Here is a 20,245-nt window from a genome sequence, read left to right on the forward strand (position 1 = left end):
TCAGCTCGTCGAGAAAATGCGATTTAAGCAATAAAATTAAAAATGCACCTAAAACCTAAACCAAACGTTGCAGGTGCTTATTTCTTCATGCGCAGTGGTCAACGCGGCACTCTCTAGCTGCCAAGAGCACTTTTTACTGTGCGCACCCAACCAGAGTGACGGGAGGAGCATATTTCAGAAAACGTGCTCAGCTCGTCGAGAAAATGCGATTTAAGCAATAAGATTAAAAATGCACCTAAAACCTAAACCAAACGTTGCAGGTGCTTATTTCTTCATGCGCAGTGGTCAACGCGGCACTCTCTAGCTGCCAGGAGCACTTTTGACTACGCGCACCCAACCAGAGCGACGGGAGGAGCACATTTCAGAAAACGTGCTCAGCTCGTCGAGAGAATGCGATTTAAGCAATAAAATAAAAAATGCACCTAAAACCTAAACCAAACGTTGCAGGTGCTTATTTCTTCGTGCGCAGTGGTCAACGCGGCACTCCCTAGCTGCCAGGAGCTCTTTTTACTGTGCGCACCCAACCAGAGCGACGGGAGGAGCATATTTCAGAAAACGTGCTCAGCTCGTCGAGAAAATGCGATTTAAGCAATAAAATTAAAAATGCACCTAAAACCTAAACCAAACGTTGCAGGTGCTTATTTCTTCATGCGCAGTGGTCAACGCGGCACTCTCTAGCTGCCAGGAGCACTTTTTACTATGCGCGCACAACCAGAGCGACGGGAGGAGCATATTTCAGAAAACGTGCTCAGCTCGTCGAGAAAATGCGATTTAAGCAATAAAATTTAAAATGCACCTAAAACCTAAACCAAACGTTGCAGGTGCTTATTTCTTTGTGCGCAGTGGTCAACGCGGCACTCTTTAGCTGCCAAGAGCACTTTTTACTATGCGCACCCAACCAGAGTGAAGGGAGGAGCACATTTCAGAAAACGTGCTCAGCTCGTCGAGAAAATGCGATTTAAGCAATAAAATTAAAAATGCACCTAAAACCTAAACCAAACGTTGCAGGTGGTTATTTCTTCATGCGCAGTGGTCAACGCGGCACTCCCGAGCTGCCAAGAGCACTTTTTACTGTGCGCACCCAACCAGAGCGACGGGAGGAGCACATTTCAGAAAACGTGCTCAGCTCGTCGAGAGAATGCGATTTAAGCAATAAAATTAAAAATGCACCTAAAACCTAAACCAAACGGTGCAGGTGCTTATTTCTTCGTGCGCAGTGGTCAACGCGGAACTCCCTAGCTGCCAGGAGCTCTTTTTACTGTGCGCACCCAACCAGAGCGACGGGAGGAGCACATTTCAGAAAACGTGCTCAGCTCGTCGAGAAAATGCGATTTAAGCAATAAAATTAAAAATGCACCTAAAACCTAAACCAAACGTTGCAGGTGCTTATTTCTTCGTGTGCAAAGCTCAACGCGGCACTCCCTAGCTGCCAGGAGCTCTTTTTACTGTGCGCACCCAACCAGAGCGACGGGAGGAGCACATTTCAGAAAACGTGCTCAGCTCGTCGAGAGAATGCGATTTAAGCAATAAAATAAAAAATGGACCTAAAACCTAAACCAAACGTTGCAGGTGCTTATTTCTTCGTGCGCAGTGGTCAACGCGGCACTCCCTAGCTGCCAGGCGCTCTTTTTACTGTCTGCACCCAACCAGAGCGACGGGAGGAGCACATTTCAGAAAACGTGCTCAGCTCGTCGAGAGAATGCGATTTAAGCAATAAAATAAAAAATGCACCTAAAACCTAAACCAAACGTTGCAGGTGCTTATTTCTTCGTGCGCAGTGGTCAACGCGGAACTCCCTAGCTGCCAGGAGCTCTTTTTACTGTGCGCACCCAACCAGAGCGACGGGAGGAGCCCATTTCAGAAAAGGTGCTCAGCTCGTCGAGAAAATGCGATTTAAGCAATAAAATTAAAAATGCACCTAAAACCTAAACCAAACGTTGCAGGTGCTTATTTCTTCGTGCGCAGTGCTCAACGCAGCACTCCCTAGCTGCCAGGAGCACTTTTTACTGTGCACACCTAACCAGAGTGACGGGAGGAGTACATTTCAGAAAACGTGCTCAGCTCGTCGAGAAAATGCGATTTAAGCAATAAAATTAAAAATGCACCTAAAACCTAAACCAAACGTTGCAGGTGCTTATTTCTTCATGCGCAGTGGTCAACGCGGCACTCTCTAGCTGCCAAGAGCACTTTTTACTGTGCGCACCCAACCAGAGCGACGGGAGGAGCACATTTCAGAAAACGTGCTCAGCTCGTCGAGAAAATGCGATTTAAGCAATAAAATTAAAAATGCACCTAAAACCTAAACCAAACGTTGCAGGTGCTTATTTCTTCATGTGCAGTGGTCAACGCGGCACTCTCTAGCTGCCAGGAGCACTTTTTACTATGCGCGCACAACCAGAGCGACGGGAGGAGCACATTTCAGAAAACGTGCTCAGCTCGTCGAGAAAATGCGATTTAAGCAATAAAATTTAAAATGCACCTAAAACCTTAACCAAACGTTGCAGGTGCTTATTTGTTTGTGCACAGTGGTCAACGCGGCACTCTTTAGCTGCCAAGAGCACTTTTTACTATGCGCACCCAACCAGAGTGACGGGAGGAGCACATTTCAGAAAACGTGCTCAGCTCGTCGAGAAAATGCGATTTAAGCAATAAAAGTAAAAATGCACCTAAAACCTAAACCAAACGTTGCAGGTGCTTATTTCTTTGTGCGCAGTGGTCAACGCGGCACTCTCTAGCTGCTGAGAGCACTTTTCACTATGCGCACCCAACCAGAGTGACGGGATGAGCACATTTCAGAAAACGTGCTCAGCTCGTCGAGAAAATGCGATTTAAGCAATAAAATTAAAAAATGCAGCTAAAACCTAAACCAAACGTTGCAGGTGCTTATTTCTTCGTGCGCAGTGGTCAACGCGGCACTCTGTAGCTGCCAAGAGCACTTTTTACTGTGCGCACCCAACCAGAGTGACGGGAGGAGCACATTTCAGAAAACGTGCTCAGCTCGTCGAGAGAATGCGATTTAAGCAATAAAATTAAAAATGCACCTAAAACCTAAACCAAACGTTGCAGGTGCTTATTTCTTCGTGCGCAGTGGTCAACGCGGCACTCCCTAGCTGCTAGGAGCTCTTTTTACTGTGTGCACCCAACCAGAGCGACGGGAGGAGCACATTTCAGAAAACGTGCTCAGCTCGTCGAGAGAATGCGATTTAAGCAATAAAATAAAAAATGCACCTAAAACCTAAACCAAACGTTGCAGGTGCTTATTTCTTCGTGCGCAGTGGTCAACGCGGAACTCCCTAGCTGCCAGGAGCTCTTTTTGCTGTGCGCACCCAACCAGAGCGACGGGAGGAGCCCATTTAAGAAAAGGTGCTCAGCTCGTCGAGAAAATGCGATTTAAGCAATAAAATTAAAAATGCACCTAAAACCTAAACCAAACGTTGCAGGTGCTTATTTCTTCGTGCGCAGTGCTCAACGCGGCACTCCCTAGCTGCCAGGAGCACTTTTTACTGTGCGCACCCAACCAGAGTGACGGGAGGAGCACATTTCAGAAAACGTGCTCAGCTCGTCGAGAAAATGCGATTTAAGCAATAAAATTAAAAATGCACCTAAAACCTAAACCAAACGTTGCAGGTGCTTATTTCTTCATGCGCAGTGGTCAACGCGGCACTCTCTAGCTGCCAAGAGCACTTTTTACTGTGCGCACCCAACCAGAGTGACGAGAGGAGCACATTTCAGAAAACGTGCTCAGCTCGTCGAGAAAATGCGATTTAAGCAATTAAATTAAAAATGCACCTAAAACCTAAACCAAACGTTGCAGGTGCTTATTTCTTCGTGCGCAGTGCTCAACGCGGCACTCCCTAGCTGCCAGGAGCACTTTTTACTGTGCGCACCCAACCAGAGTGACGGGAGGAGCACATTTCAGAAAACGTGCTCAGCTCGTCGAGAAAATGCGATTTAAGCAATAAGATTAAAAATGCACCTAAAACCTAAACCAAACGTTGCAGGTGCTTATTTCTTCGTGCGCAGTGGTCAACGCGGCACTCTCTAGCTGCCAGGAGCACTTTTTACTACGCGCACCCAACCAGAGCGACGGGAGGAGCACATTTCAGAAAACGTGCTCAGCTCGTCGAGAGAATGCGATTTAAGCAATAAAATAAAAAATGCACCTAAAACCTAAACCAAACGTTGCAGGTGCTTATTTCTTCGTGCGCAGTGGTCAACGCGGCACTCCCTAGCTGCCAGGAGCTCTTTTTACTGTGCGCACCCAACCAGAGCGACGGGAGGAGCACATTTCAGAAAACGTGCTCAGCTCGTCGAGAAAATGCGATTTAAGCAATAAAATTAAAAATGCACCTAAAACCTAAACCAAACGTTGCAGGTGCTTATTTCTTCATGCGCAGTGGTCAACGCGGCACTCTCTAGCTGCCAGGAGCACTTTTTACTACGCGCACCCAACCAGAGCGACGGGAGGAGCACATTTTAGAAAACGTGCTCAGCTCGTCGAGAGAATGCGATTTAAGCAATAAAATAAAAAATGCACCTAAAACCTAAACCAAACGTTGCAGGTGCTTATTTCTTCGTGCGCAGTGGTCAACGCGGCACTCCCTAGCTGCCAGGAGCTCTTTTTACTGTGCGCACCCAACCAGAGCGACGGGAGGAGCACATTTCAGAAAACGTGCTCAGCTCGTCGAGAAAATGCGATTTAAACAATAAAATTAAAAATGCACCTAAAACCTAAACCAAACGTTGCAGGTGCTTATTTCTTCGTGTGTAGTGGTCAACGCGGCACTCCCTAGCTGCCAGGAGCACTTTTTACTGTGCGCACCCAACCAGAGTGACGGAAGGAGCACATTTCAGAAAACGTACTCAGCTCGTCTAGAAAATGTGATTTAAGCAATAAAATTAAAAATGCACCTAAACCCTAGACCAAACGTTGCAGGTGGTTATTTCTTCATGCGCAGTGGTCAACGCGGCACTCTCTAGCTGCCAAGAGCACTTTTTACTGTGCGCACCCAACCAGAGTGACGGGAGGAGCACATTTCAGAAAACGTGCTCAGCTCGTTGAGAAAATGCAATTTAAGCAATAAAATTAAAAATGCACCTAAAACCTAAACCAAACGTTGCAGGTGCTTATTTCTTCATGTGCAGTGGTCAACGCGGAACTCCCTAGCTGCCAAGAGCACTTTTTACTATGCGCACCCAACCAGACCGACGGGAGGAGCACATTTCAGAAAACGTGCTCAGCTCGTCGAGAAACTGCGATTTAAGCAATAAAATTAAAAATGCACCTAAAACCTAAACCAAACGTTGCAGGTGGTTATTTCTTCATGCGCAGTGGTCAACGCGGCACTCTCTAGCTGCCAGGAGCACTTTTTACTACGCGCACCCAACCAGAGCGACGGGAGGAGCACATTTCAGAAAACGTGCTCAGCTCGTCGAGAGAATGCGATTTAAGCAATAATATAAAAAATGCACCTAAAACCTAAACAAAACGTTGCAGGTGCTTATTTCTTTGTGCGCAGTGGTCAACGCGGCACTCTCTAGCTGCCAAGAGCACTTTTTACTATGCGCACCCAACCAGAGTGACGGGATGAGCATATTTCAGAAAACGTGCTCAGCTCGTCGAGAAAATGCGATTTAAGCAATAAAATTAAAAATGCACCTAAAACCTAAACCAAACGTTGCAGGTGCTTATTTCTTCGTGCGCAGTGGTCAACGCGGCACTCCCTAGCTGCCAGGAGCACTTTTTACTGTGCGCACCCAACCAGAGTGACGGAAGGAGCACATTTCAGAAAACGTACTCAGCTCGTCGAGAAAATGCGATTTAAGCAATAAAATTAAAAATGCACCTAAAACCTAAACCAAACGTTGCAGGTGCCTATTTCTTCATGTGCAGTGGTCAACGCGGCACTCTCTAGCTGCCAGGAGGACTTTTTACTATGCGTGCACAACCAGAGCGACGGGAGGAGCACATTTCAGAAAACGTGCTCAGCTCGTCGAGAAAATGCGATTCAAGCAATAAAATTTAAAATGCACCTAAAACCTAAACCAAACGTTGCAGGTGCTTATTTCTTTGTGCGCAGTGGTCAACGCGGCACTCTTTAGCTGCCAAGAGCACTTTTTACTATGCGCACCCAACCAGAGTGACGGGAGGAGCACATTTCAGAAAACGTGCTCAGCTCGTCGAGAAAATGCGATTTAAGCAATAAAATTAAAAATGCACCTAAAACCTAAACCAAACGTTGCAGCTGCTTATTTCTTCGTGCGCAGTGGTCAACGCGGAACTCCCTAGCTGCCAGGAGCTATTTTTAATGTGCGCACCCAACCAGAGCGACGGGAGGAGCACATTTCAGAAAACGTGCTCAGCTCGTCGAGAAAATGCGATTTAAGCAATAAAATTAAAAATGCACCTAAAACCTAAACCAAACGTTGCAGGTGCTTATTTCTTCGTGCGCAGTGCTCAACGCGGCACTCCCTAGCTGCCAGGAGCACTTTTTACTGTGCGCACCCAACCAGAGTGACGGGAGGAGCGCATTTCAGAAAACGTGCTCAGCTCGTCGAGAAAATGCGATTTAAGCAATAAAATTAAAAATGCACCTAAAACCTAAACCAAACGTTGCAGGTGCTTATTTCTTCATGCGCAGTGGTCAACGCGGCACTCTCTAGCTGCCAAGAGCACTTTTTACTGTGCGCACCCAACCAGAGTGACGGGAGGAGCACATTTCAGAAAACGTGCTCAGCTCGTCGAGAAAATGCGATTTAAGCAATAAGATTAAAAATGCACCTAAAACCTAAACCAAACGTTGCAGGTGCTTATTTCTTCATGCGCAGTGGTCAACGCGGCACTCTCTAGCTGCCAGGAGCACTTTTTACTACGCGCACCCAACCAGAGCGACGGGAGGAGCACATTTAAGAAAACGTGCTCAGCTCGTCGAGAGAATGCGATTTAAGCAATAAAATAAAAAATGCACCTAAAACCTAAATCAAACGTTGCAGGTTCTTATTTCTTCGTGCGCAGTGGTCAACGCGGCACTCCCTAGCTGCCAGGAGCTCTTTTTACTGTGCGCACCCAACCAGAGCGACGGGAGGAGCACATTTCAGAAAACGTGCTCAGCTCGTCGAGAAAATGCGATTTAAGCAATAAAATTAAAAATGCACCTAAAACCTAAACCAAACGTTGCAGGTGCTTATTTCTTCATGCGCAGTGGTCAACGCGGCACTCTCTAGCTGCCAGGAGCACTTTTTACTACGCGCACCCAACCAGAGCGACGGGAGGAGCACATTTCAGAAAACGTGCTCAGCTCGTCGAGAGAATGCGATTTAAGCATTAAAATAAAAAATGCACCTAAAACCTAAACCAAACGTTGCAGGTGCTTATTTCTTCGTGCGCAGTGGTCAACGCGGCACTCCCTAGCTGCCAGGAGCTCTTTTTACTGTGTGCACCCAACCAGAGCGACGGGAGGAGCACATTTCAGAAAATTTGCTCAGCTCGTCGAGAGAATGCGATTTAAGCAATAAAATAAAAAATGCACCTAAAACCTAAACCAAACGTTGCAGGTGCTTATTTCTTCGTGCGCAGTGGTCAACGCGGCACTCCCTAGCTGCCAGGAGCTCTTTTTACTGTGCGCACCCAACCAGAGCGACGGGAGGAGCACATTTCAGAAAACGTGCTCAGCTCGTCGAGAAAATGCGATTTAAACAATAAAATTAAAAATGCACCTAAAACCTAAACCAAACGTTGCAGGTGCTTATTTCTTCGTGCGCAGTGGTCAACGCGGCACTCTCTAGCTGCCAGGAGCACTTTTTACTGTGCGCACCCAACCAGAGTGACGGGAGGAGCACATTTCAGAAAACGTGCTCAGCTCGTCGAGAAAATGCGATTTAAGCAATATAATTAAAAATGCACCTAAAACCTAAACCAAACGTTGCAGGTGCTTATTTCTTCATGCGCAGTGGTCAACGCGGCACTCTCTAGCTGCCAAGAGCACTTTTTACTGTGCGCACCCAACCAGAGTGACGGGAGGAGCACATTTCAGAAAACGTGCTCAGCTCGTCGAGAAAATGCGATTTAAGCAATAAGATTAAAAATGCACCTAAAACCTAAACCAAACGTTTCAGGTGCTTATTTCTTCATGCGCAGTGGTCAACGCGGCACTCTCTAGCTGCCAGGAGCACTTTTTACTACGCGCACCCAACCAGAGCGACGGGAGGAGCACATTTCAGAAAACGTGCTCAGCTCGTCGAGAGAATGCGATTTAAGCAATAAAATAAAAAATGCACCTAAAACCTAAACCAAACGTTGCAGGTGCTTATTTCTTCGTGCGCAGTGGTCAACGCGGCACTCCCTAGCTGCCAGGAGCTCTTTTTACTGTGCGCACCCAACCAGAGCGACGGGAGGAGCACATTTCAGAAAACGTGCTCAGCTCGTCGAGAAAATGCGATTTAAGCAATAAAATTAAAAATGCGCCTAAAACCTAAACCAAACGTTGCAGGTGCTTATTTCTTCATGCGCAGTGGTCAACGCGGCACTCTCTAGCTGCCAGGAGCACTTTTTACTACGCGCACCCAACCAGAGCGACGGGAGGAGCACATTTCAGAAAACGTGCTCAGCTCGTCGAGAGAATGCGATTTAAGCAATAAAATAAAAAATGCACCTAAAACCTAAACCAAACGTTACATGTGCTTATTTCTTCGTGCGCAGTGGTCAACGCGGCACTCCCTAGCTGCCAGGAGCTCTTTTTACTGTGTGCACCCAACCAGAGCGACGGGAGGAGCACATTTCAGAAAATTTGCTCAGCTCGTCGAGAGAATGCGATTTAAGCAATAAAATTAAAAATGCACCTAAAACCTAAACCAAACGTTGCAGGTGCTTATTTCTTCGTGCGCAGTGGTCAACGCGGCACTCCCTAGCTGCCAGGAGCTCTTTTTACTGTGCGCACCCAACCAGAGCGACGGGAAGAGCACATTTCAGAAAACGTGCTCAGCTCGTCGAGAAAATGCGATTTAAACAATAAAATTAAAAATGCACCTAAAACCTAAACCAAACGTTGCAGGTGCTTATTTCTTCGTGCGCAGTGGTCAACGCGGCACTCCCTAGCTGCCAGGAGCACTTTTTACTGTGCGCACCCAACCAGAGTGACGGAAGGAGCACATTTCAGAAAACGTACTCAGCTCGTCGAGAAAATGCGATTTAAGCAATAAAATTAAAAATGCACCTAAAACCTAAACCAAACGTTGCAGGTGCTTATTTCTTTGTGCGCAGTGGTCAACGCGGCACTCTCTAGCTGCCAAGAGCACTTTTCACTATGCGCACCCAACCAGAGTGACGGGATGAGCACATTTCAGAAAACGTCTTCAGCTCGTCGAGAAAATGCGATTTAAGCAATAAAATTAAAAATGCACCTAAAACCTAAACCAAGCGTTGCAGGTGCTTATTTCTTCATGCGCAGTGGTCAACGCGGCACTCTCTAGCTGCCAAGAGCACTTTTTACTGTGCGCACCCAACCAGAGTGACGGGAGGAGCACATTTCAGAAAACGTGCTCAGCTCGTCGAGAAAATGCGATTTAAGCAATAAGATTAAAAATGCACCTAAAACCTAAACCAAACGTTGCAAGTGCTTATTTCTTTATGCGCAGTGGTCAACGCGGCACTCTCTAGCTGCCAGGAGCACTTTTTACTGTGTGCACCCAACCAGAGTTACGGGAGGAGCACATTTCAGAAAACGTGCTCAGCTCGTCGAGAAAATGCAATTTAAGCAATAAAATTAAAAATGCACCTAAAACCTAAACCAAACGTTGCAGGTGCTTATTTCTTCATGCGCAGTGGTCAACGCGGCACTCTCTAGCTGCCAAGAGCACTTTTTACTGTGCGCACCCAACCAGAGTGACGGGAGGAGCACATTTCAGAAAACGTGCTCAGCTCGTCGAGAAAATGCGATTTAAGCAATAAGATTAAAAAGGCACCTAAAACCTAAACCAAACGTTGCAGGTACTTATTTCTTCGTGCGCAGTGGTCAACGAAGCACTCCCTAGCTGCCAGGCGCTCTTTTTACTGTGCGCACCCAACCAGAGCGACGGGAGGAGCACATTTCAGAAAACGTGCTCAGCTCGTCGAGAAAATGCGATTTAAGCAATAAAATTAAAAATGCACCTAAAACCTAAACCAAACGTTGCAGGTGCTTATTTCTTCATGCGCAGTGGTCAACGCGGCACTCTCTAGCTGCCAGGAGCACTTTTTACTACGCGCACCCAACCAGAGCGACGGGAGGAGCACATTTCAGAAAACGTGCTCAGCTCGTCGAGAGAATGCGATTTAAGCAATAAAATAAAAAATGCACCTAAAACCTAAACCAAACGTTGCAGGTGCTTATTTCTTCGTGCGCAGTGGTCAACGCGGCACTCCCTAGCTGCCAGGAGCTCTTTTTACTGTGTGCACCCAACCAGAGCGACGGGAGGAGCACATTTCAGAAAACGTACTCAGCTCGTCGAGAAAATGCGATTTAAGCAATAAAAGTAAAAATGCACCTAAAACCTAAACCAAACGTTGCAGGTGCTTATTTCTTTGTGTGCAGTGGTCAACGCGGCACTCACTAGCTGCCAAGAGCACTTTTCACTATGCGCACCCAACCAGAGTGACGGGATGAGCACATTTCAGAAAACGTGCTCAGCTCGTCGAGAAAATGCGACTTAAGCAATAAAATTAAAAATGCACCTAAAACCTAAACCAAACGTTGCAGGTGCTTATTTCTTCGTGCGCAGTGCTCAACGCGGCACTCCCGAGCTGCCAAGAGCACTTTTTACTGTGCGCACCCAACCAGAGCGACGGGAGGAGCACATTTCAGAAAACGTGCTCAGCTCGTCGAGAGAATGCGATTTAAGCAATAAAATTAAAAATGCACCTAAAACCTAAACCAAACGTTGCAGGTGCTTATTTCTTCGTGCGCAGTGCTCAACGCGGCACTCCCTAGCTGCCAGGAGCACTTTTTACTGTGCGCACCCAACCAGAGTGACGGGAGGAGCACATTTCAGAAAACGTGCTCAGCTCGTCGAGAAAATGCGATTTAAGCAATAAAATTAAAAATGCACCCAAAACCTAAACCAAACGTTGCAGGTGGTTATTTCTTCAAGCGCAGTGGTCAACGCGGCACTCTCTAGCTGCCAAGAGCACTTTTTACTATGCGCACCCAACCAGAGTGACGGGAGGAGCACATTTCAGAAAACGTGCTCAGCTCGTCGAGAAAATGCGATTTAAGCAATAAAATTAAAAATGCTCCTAAAACCTAAACCAAACGTTGCAGGTGCTTATTTCTTCATGCGCAGTGGTCAACGCGGCACTCTCTAGCTGCCAGGAGCACTTTTTACTACGCGCACCCAACCAGAGCGACGGGAGGAGCACATTTCAGAAAACGTGCTCAGCTCGTCGAGAGAATGCGATTCAAGCAATAAAATTAAAAATGCACCTAAAACCTAAACCAAACGTTGCAGGTGCTTATTTCTTCGTGCGCAGTGGTCAACGCGGCACTCCCTAGCTGCCAGGAGCTCTTTTTACTGTGCGCACCCAACCAGAGCGACGGGAGGAGCACATTTCAGAAAACGTGCTCAGCTTGTCGAGAAAATGCGATTGAAGCAATAAAATTAAAAATGCACCTAAACCTAAACCAAACGTTGCAGGTGCTTATTTCTTCATGCGCAGTGGTCAACGCGGCACTCTCTAGCTGCCAGGAGCACTTTTTACTATGCGCGCCCAACCAGAGCGACGGGAGGAGCACATTTCAGAAAACGTGCTCAGCTCGTCGAGAAAATGCGATTTAAGCAATAAAATAAAAAATGCACCTAAAACCTAAACCAAACGTTGCAGGTGCTTATTTCTTCATGCGCAGTGGTCAACGCGGCACTCCCGAGCTGCCAAGAGCACTTTTTACTGTGCGCACCCAACCAGAGCGAGGGGAGGAGCACATTTCAGAAAACGTGCTCAGCTCGTCGAGAAAATGCGATTTAAGCAATAAAATTAAAAATGCACCTAAAACCTAAACCAAACGTTGCAGGTGCTTATTTCTTCATGCGCAGTGGTCAACGCGGCACTCTCTAGCTGCCAAGAGCACTTTTTACTGTGCGCACCCAACCAGAGTGACGGGAGGAGCACATTTCAGAAAACGTGCTCAGCTCGTCGAGAAAATGCGATTTAAGCAATAAGATTAAAAATGCACCTAAAACCTAAACCAAACGTTGCAGGTGCTTATTTCTTCATGCGCAGTGGTCAACGCGGCACTCTCTAGCTGCCAGGAGCACTTTTTACTACGCGCACCCAACCAGAGCGACGGGAGGAGCACATTTCAGAAAACGTGCTCAGCTCGTCGAGAGAATGCGATTTAAGCAATAAAATAAAAAATGCACCTAAAACCTAAACCAAACGTTGAAGGTGCTTATTTCTTCGAGCGCAGTGGTCAACGCGGCACTCCCTAGCTGCCAGGAGATCTTTTTACTGTGCGCATCCAACCAGAGCGACGGGAGGAGCACATTTCAGAAAACGTGCTCAGCTCGTCGAGAAAATGCGATTTAAGCAATAAAATTAAAAATGCACCTAAAACCTAACCCAAACATTGCAGGTGCTTATTTCTTCATGCGCAGTGGTCAACGCGGCACTCCCTAGCTGCCAAGAGCACTTTTTACTGTGCACACCCAACCAGAGAGACGGGAGGACCACATTTCAGAAAACGTGCTCAGCTCGTCAAGAAAATGCGATTTAAGCAATAAAATTAAAATTGCACCTAAAACCTAAACCAAACGTTGCAGGTGCTTATTTCTTCATGCGCAGTGGTCAACGCGGCACTCTCTAGCTGCCAGGAGCACTTTTTACTATGCGCGCACAACCAGAGCGACGGGAGGAGCACATTTCAGAAAAGGTGCTCAGCTCGTCGAGAAAATGCGATTTAAGCAATAAAATTAAAAATGCACCTAAAACCTAAACCAAACGTTGCAGGTGCTTATTTCTTCGTGCGCAGTGCTCAACGCGGCACTCCCTAGCTGCCAGGAGCACTTTTTACTGTGCGCACCCAACCAGAGTGACGGGAGGAGCACATTTCAGAAAACGTGCTCAGCTCGTCGAGAAAATGCGATTTAAGCAATAAAATTAAAAATGCACCTAAAACCTAAACCAAACGTTGCAGGTGCTTATTTCTTCATGCGCAGTGGTCAACGCGGCACTCTCTAGCTGCCAAGAGCACTTTTTACTGTGCGCACCCAACCAGAGTGACGAGAGGAGCACATTTCAGAAAACGTGCTCAGCTCGTCGAGAAAATGCGATTTAAGCAATTAAATTAAAAATGCACCTAAAACCTAAACCAAACGTTGCAGGTGCTTATTTCTTCGTGCGCAGTGCTCAACGCGGCACTCCCTAGCTGCCAGGAGCACTTTTTACTGTGCGCACCCAACCAGAGTGACGGGAGGAGCACATTTCAGAAAACGTGCTCAGCTCGTCGAGAAAATGCGATTTAAGCAATAAGATTAAAAATGCACCTAAAACCTAAACCAAACGTTGCAGGTGCTTATTTCTTCGTGCGCAGTGGTCAACGCGGCACTCTCTAGCTGCCAGGAGCACTTTTTACTACGCGCACCCAACCAGAGCGACGGGAGGAGCACATTTCAGAAAACGTGCTCAGCTCGTCGAGAGAATGCGATTTAAGCAATAAAATAAAAAATGCACCTAAAACCTAAACCAAACGTTGCAGGTGCTTATTTCTTCGTGCGCAGTGGTCAACGCGGCACTCCCTAACTGCCAGGAGCTCTTTTTACTGTGCGCACCCAACCAGAGCGACGGGAGGAGCACATTTCAGAAAACGTGCTCAGCTCGTCGAGAAAATGCGATTTAAGCAATAAAATTAAAAATGCACCTAAAACCTAAACCAAACGTTGCAGGTGCTTATTTCTTCGTGCGCAGTGGTCAACGCGGCGCTCCCTAGCTGCCAGGAGCTCTTTTTACTGTGCGCACCCAACCAGAGCGACGGGAGGAGCACATTTCAGAAAACGTGCTCAGCTCGTCGAGAAAATGCGATTTAAACAATAAAATTAAAAATGCACCTAAAACCTAAACCAAACGTTGCAGGTGCTTATTTCTTCGTGTGCAGTGGTCAACGCGGCACTCCCTAGCTGCCAGGAGCACTTTTTACTGTGCGCACCCAACCAGAGTGACGGAAGGAGCACATTTCAGAAAACGTACTCAGCTCGTCGAGAAAATGTGATTTAAGCAATAAAATTAAAAATGCACCTAAACCCTAGACCAAACGTTGCAGGTGGTTATTTCTTCATGCGCAGTGGTCAACGCGGCACTCTCTAGCTGCCAAGAGCACTTTTTACTGTGCGCACCCAACCAGAGTGACGGGAGGAGCACATTTCAGAAAACGTGCTCAGCTCGTTGAGAAAATGCAATTTAAGCAATAAAATTAAAAATGCACCTAAAACCTAAACCAAACGTTGCAGGTGCTTATTTCTTCATGTGCAGTGGTCAACGCGGAACTCCCTAGCTGCCAAGAGCACTTTTTACTATGCGCACCCAACCAGAGCGACGGGAGGAGCACATTTCAGAAAACGTGCTCAGCTCGTCGAGAAACTGCGATTTAAGCAATAAAATTAAAAATGCACCTAAAACCTAAACCAAACGTTGCAGGTGGTTATTTCTTCATGCGCAGTGGTCAACGCGGCACTCTCTAGCTGCCAGGAGCACTTTTTACTACGCGCACCCAACCAGAGCGACGGGAGGAGCACATTTCAGAAAACGTGCTCAGCTCGTCGAGAGAATGCGATTTAAGCAATAATATAAAAAATGCACCTAAAACCTAAACAAAACGTTGCAGGTGCTTATTTCTTTGTGCGCAGTGGTCAACGCGGCACTCTCTAGCTGCCAAGAGCACTTTTTACTATGCGCACCCAACCAGAGTGACGGGATGAGCATATTTCAGAAAGCGTGCTCAGCTCGTCGAGAAAATGCGATTTAAGCAATAAAATTAAAAATGCACCTAAAACCTAAACCAAACGTTGCAGGTGCTTATTTCTTCGTGCGCAGTGGTCAACGCGGCACTCCCTAGCTGCCAGGAGCACTTTTTACTGTGCGCACCCAACCAGAGTGACGGAAGGAGCACATTTCAGAAAACGTACTCAGCTCGTCGAGAAAATGCGATTTAAGCAATAAAATTAAAAATGCACCTAAAACCTAAACCAAACGTTGCAGGTGCCTATTTCTTCATGTGCAGTGGTCAACGCGGCACTCTCTAGCTGCCAGGAGGACTTTTTACTATGCGTGCACAACCAGAGCGACGGGAGGAGCACATTTAAGAAAACGTGCTCAGCTCGTCGAGAAAATGCGATTTAAGCAATAAAATTTAAAATGCACCTAAAACCTAAACAAAACGTTGCAGGTGCTTATTTCTTTGTGCGCAGTGGTCAACGCGGCACTCTTTAGCTGCCAAGAGCACTTTTTACTATGCGCACCCAACCAGAGTGACGGGAGGAGCACATTTCAGAAAACGTGCTCAGCTCGTCGAGAAAATGCGATTTAAGCAATAAAATTAAAAATGCACCTAAAACCTAAACCAAACGTTGCAGCTGCTTATTTCTTCGTGCGCAGTGGTCAACGCGGAACTCCCTAGCTGCCAGGAGCTATTTTTAATGTGCGCACCCAACCAGAGCGACGGGAGGAGCACATTTCAGAAAACGTGCTCAGCTCGTCGAGAAAATGCGATTTAAGCAATAAAATTAAAAATGCACCTAAAACCTAAACCAAACGTTGCAGGTGCTTATTTCTTCGTGCGCAGTGCTCAACGCGGCACTCCCTAGCTGCCAGGAGCACTTTTTACTGTGCGCACCCAACCAGAGTGACGGGAGGAGCGCATATCAGAAAACGTGCTCAGCTCGTAGGAGAAAATGCGATTTAAGCAATAAAATTAAAAATGCACCTAAAACCTAAACCAAACGTTGCAGGTGCTTATTTCTTCATGCGCAGTGGTCAACGCGGCACTCTCTAGCTGCCAAGAGCACTTTTTACTGTGCGCACCCAACCAGAGTGACGGGAGGAGCACATTTCAGAAAACGTGCTCAGCTCGTCGAGAAAATGCGATTTAAGCAATAAGATTAAAAATGCACCTAAAACCTAAACCAAACGTTGCAGGTGCTTATTTCTTCATGCGCAGTGGTCAACGCGGCACTCTCTAGCTGCCAGGAGCACTTTTTACTACGCGCACCCAACCAGAGCGACGGGAGGAGCACATTTAAGAAAACGTGCTCAGCTCGTCGAGAGAATGCGATTTAAGCAATAAAATAAAAAATGCACCTAAAACCTAAACCAAACGTTGCAGGTTCTTATTTCTTCGTGCGCAGTGGTCAACGCGGCACTCCCTAGCTGCCAGGAGCTCTTTTTACTGTGCGCACCCAACCAGAGCGACGGGAGGAGCACATTTCAGAAAACGTGCTCAGCTCGTCGAGAAAATGCGATTTAAGCAATAAAATTAAAAATGCACCTAAAACCTAAACCAAACGTTGCAGGTGCCTATTTCTTCATGCGCAGTGGTCAACGCGGCACTCTCTAGCTGCCAGGAGCACTTTTTACTACGCGCACCCAACCAGAGCGACGGGAGGAGCACATTTCAGAAAACGTGCTCAGCTCGTCGAGAGAATGCGATTTAAGCATTAAAATAAAAAATGCACCTAAAACCTAAACCAAACGTTGCAGGTGCTTATTTCTTCGTGCGCAGTGGTCAACGCGGCACTCCCTAGCTGCCAGGAGCTCTTTTTACTGTGTGCACCCAACCAGAGCGACGGGAGGAGCACATTTCAGAAAATTTGCTCAGCTCGTCGAGAGAATGCGATTTAAGCAATAAAATAAAAAATGCACCTATAACCTAAACCAAACGTTGCAGGTGCTTATTTCTTCGTGCGCAGTGGTCAACGCGGCACTCCCTAGCTGCCAGGAGCTCTTTTTACTGTGCGCACCCAACCAGAGCGACGGGAGGAGCACATTTCAGAAAACGTGCTCAGCTCGTCGAGAAAATGCGATTTAAACAATAAAATTACAAATGCACCTAAAACCTAAACCAAACGTTGCAGGTGCTTATTTCTTCGTGCGCAGTGGTCAACGCGGCACTCTCTAGCTGCCAGGAGCACTTTTTACTGTGCGCACCCAACCAGAGTGACGGGAGGAGCACATTTCAGAAAACGTGCTCAGCTCGTCGAGAAAATGCGATTTAAGCAATATAATTAAAAATGCACCTAAAACCTAAACCAAACGTTGCAGGTGCTTATTTCTTCATGCGCAGTGGTCAACGCGGCACTCTCTAGCTGCCAAGAGCACTTTTTACTGTGCGCACCCAACCAGAGTGACGGGAGGAGCACATTTCAGAAAACGTGCTCAGCTCGTCGAGAAAATGCGATTTAAGCAATAAGATTAAAAATGCACCTAAAACCTAAACCAAACGTTTCAGGTGCTTATTTCTTCATGCGCAGTGGTCAACGCTGCACTCTCTAGCTGCCAGGAGCACTTTTTACTACGCGCACCCAACCAGAGCGACGGGAGGAGCACATTTCAGAAAACGTGCGCAGCTCGTCGAGAGAATGCGATTTAAGCAATAAAATAAAAAATGCACCTAAAACCTAAACCAAACGTTGCAGGTGCTTATTTCTTCGTGCGCAGTGGTCAACGCGGCACTCCCTAGCTGCCAGGAGCTCTTTTTACTGTGCGCACCCAACCAGAGCGACGGGAGGAGCACATTTCAGAAAACGTGCTCAGCTCGTCGAGAAAATGCGATTTAAGCAATAAAATTAAAAATGCACCTAAAACCTAAACCAAACGTTGCAGGTGCTTATTTCTTCGTGCGCAGTGGTCAACGCGGCACTCCCTAGCTGCTAGGAGCTCTTTTTACTGTGTGCACCCAACCAGAGCGACGGGAGGAGCACATTTCAGAAAACGTGCTCAGCTCGTCGAGAGAATGCGATTTAAGCAATAAAATAAAAAATGCACCTAAAACCTAAACCAAACGTTGCAGGTGCTTATTTCTTCGTGCGCAGTGGTCAACGCGGAACTCCCTAGCTGCCAGGAGCTCTTTTTACTGTGCGCACCCAACCAGAGCGACGGGAGGAGCCCATTTAAGAAAAGGTGCTCAGCTCGTCGAGAAAATGCGATTTAAGCAATAAAATTAAAAATGCACCTAAAACCTAAACCAAACGTTGCAGGTGCTTATTTCTTCGTGCGCAGTGCTCAACGCGGCACTCCCTAGCTGCCAGGAGCACTTTTTACTGTGCGCACCCAACCAGAGTGACGGGAGGAGCACATTTCAGAAAACGTGCTCAGCTCGTCGAGAAAATGCGATTTAAGCAATAAAATTAAAAATGCACCTAAAACCTAAACCAAACGTTGCAGGTGCTTATTTCTTCATGCGCAGTGGTCAACGCGGCACTCTCTAGCTGCCAAGAGCACTTTTTACTGTGCGCACCCAACCAGAGTGACGAGAGGAGCACATTTCAGAAAACGTGCTCAGCTCGTCGAGAAAATGCGATTTAAGCAATTAAATTAAAAATGCACCTAAAACCTAAACCAAACGTTGCAGGTGCTTATTTCTTCGTGCGCAGTGCTCAACGCGGCACTCCCTAGCTGCCAGGAGCACTTTTTACTGTGCGCACCCAACCAGAGTGACGGGAGGAGCACATTTCAGAAAACGTGCTCAGCTCGTCGAGAAAATGCGATTTAAGCAATAAGATTAAAAATGCACCTAAAACCTAAACCAAACGTTGCAGGTGCTTATTTCTTCGTGCGCAGTGGTCAACGCGGCACTCTCTAGCTGCCAGGAGCACTTTTTACTACGCGCACCCAACCAGAGCGACGGGAGGAGCACATTTCAGAAAACGTGCTCAGCTCGTCGAGAGAATGCGATTTAAGCAATAAAATAAAAAATGCACCTAAAACCTAAACCAAACGTTGCAGGTGCTTATTTCTTCGTGCGCAGTGGTCAACGCGGCACTCCCTAGCTGCCAGGAGCTCTTTTTACTGTGCGCACCCAACCAGAGCGACGGGAGGAGCATATTTCAGAAAACGTGCTCAGCTCGTCGAGAAAATGCGATTTAAGCAATAAAATTAAAAATGCACCTAAAACCTAAACCAAACGTTGCAGGTGCTTATTTCTTCATGCGCAGTGGTCAACGCGGCACTCTCTAGCTGCCAGGAGCACTTTTTACTATGCGCGCACAACCAGAGCGACGGGAGGAGCATATTTCAGAAAACGTGCTCAGCTCGTCGAGAAAATGCGATTTAAGCAATAAAATTTAAAATGCACCTAAAACCTAAACCAAACGTTGCAGGTGCTTATTTCTTTGTGCGCAGTGGTCAACGCGGCACTCTTTAGCTGCCAAGAGCACTTTTTACTATGCGCACCCAACCAGAGTGAAGGGAGGAGCACATTTCAGAAAACGTGCTCAGCTCGTCGAGAAAATGCGATTTAAGCAATAAAATTAAAAATGCACCTAAAACCTAAACCAAACGTTGCAGGTGGTTATTTCTTCATGCGCAGTGGTCAACGCGGCACTCCCGAGCTGCCAAGAGCACTTTTTACTGTGCGCACCCAACCAGAGCGACGGGAGGAGCACATTTCAGAAAACGTGCTCAGCTCGTCGAGAGAATGCGATTTAAGCAATAAAATTAAAAATGCACCTAAAACCTAAACCAAACGGTGCAGGTGCTTATTTCTTCGTGCGCAGTGGTCAACGCGGAACTCCCTAGCTGCCAGGAGCTCTTTTTACTGTGCGCACCCAACCAGAGCGACGGGAGGAGCACATTTCAGAAAACGTGCTCAGCTCGTCGAGAAAATGCGATTTAAGCAATAAAATTAAAAATGCACCTAAAACCTAAACCAAACGTTGCAGGTGCTTATTTCTTCGTGTGCAAAGCTCAACGCGGCACTCCCTAGCTGCCAGGAGCTCGTTTTACTGTGCGCACCCAACCAGAGCGACGGGAGGAGCACATTTCAGAAAACGTGCTCAGCTCGTCGAGAGAATGCGATTTAAGCAATAAAATAAAAAATGGACCTAAAACCTAAACCAAACGTTGCAGGTGCTTATTTCTTCGTGCGCAGTGGTCAACGCGGCACTCCCTAGCTGCCAGGCGCTCTTTTTACTGTCTGCACCCAACCAGAGCGACGGGAGGAGCACATTTCAGAAAACGTGCTCAGCTCGTCGAGAGAATGCGATTTAAGCAATAAAATAAAAAATGCAC

The sequence above is a fragment of the Syngnathus floridae genome, chromosome 16, assembly GCF_059516105.1.
Source record: "Syngnathus floridae isolate MCC-2025c chromosome 16, RoL_Sflo_1.0, whole genome shotgun sequence".
In the NCBI taxonomy this organism is placed as follows: Eukaryota; Metazoa; Chordata; class Actinopteri; order Syngnathiformes; family Syngnathidae; genus Syngnathus; species Syngnathus floridae.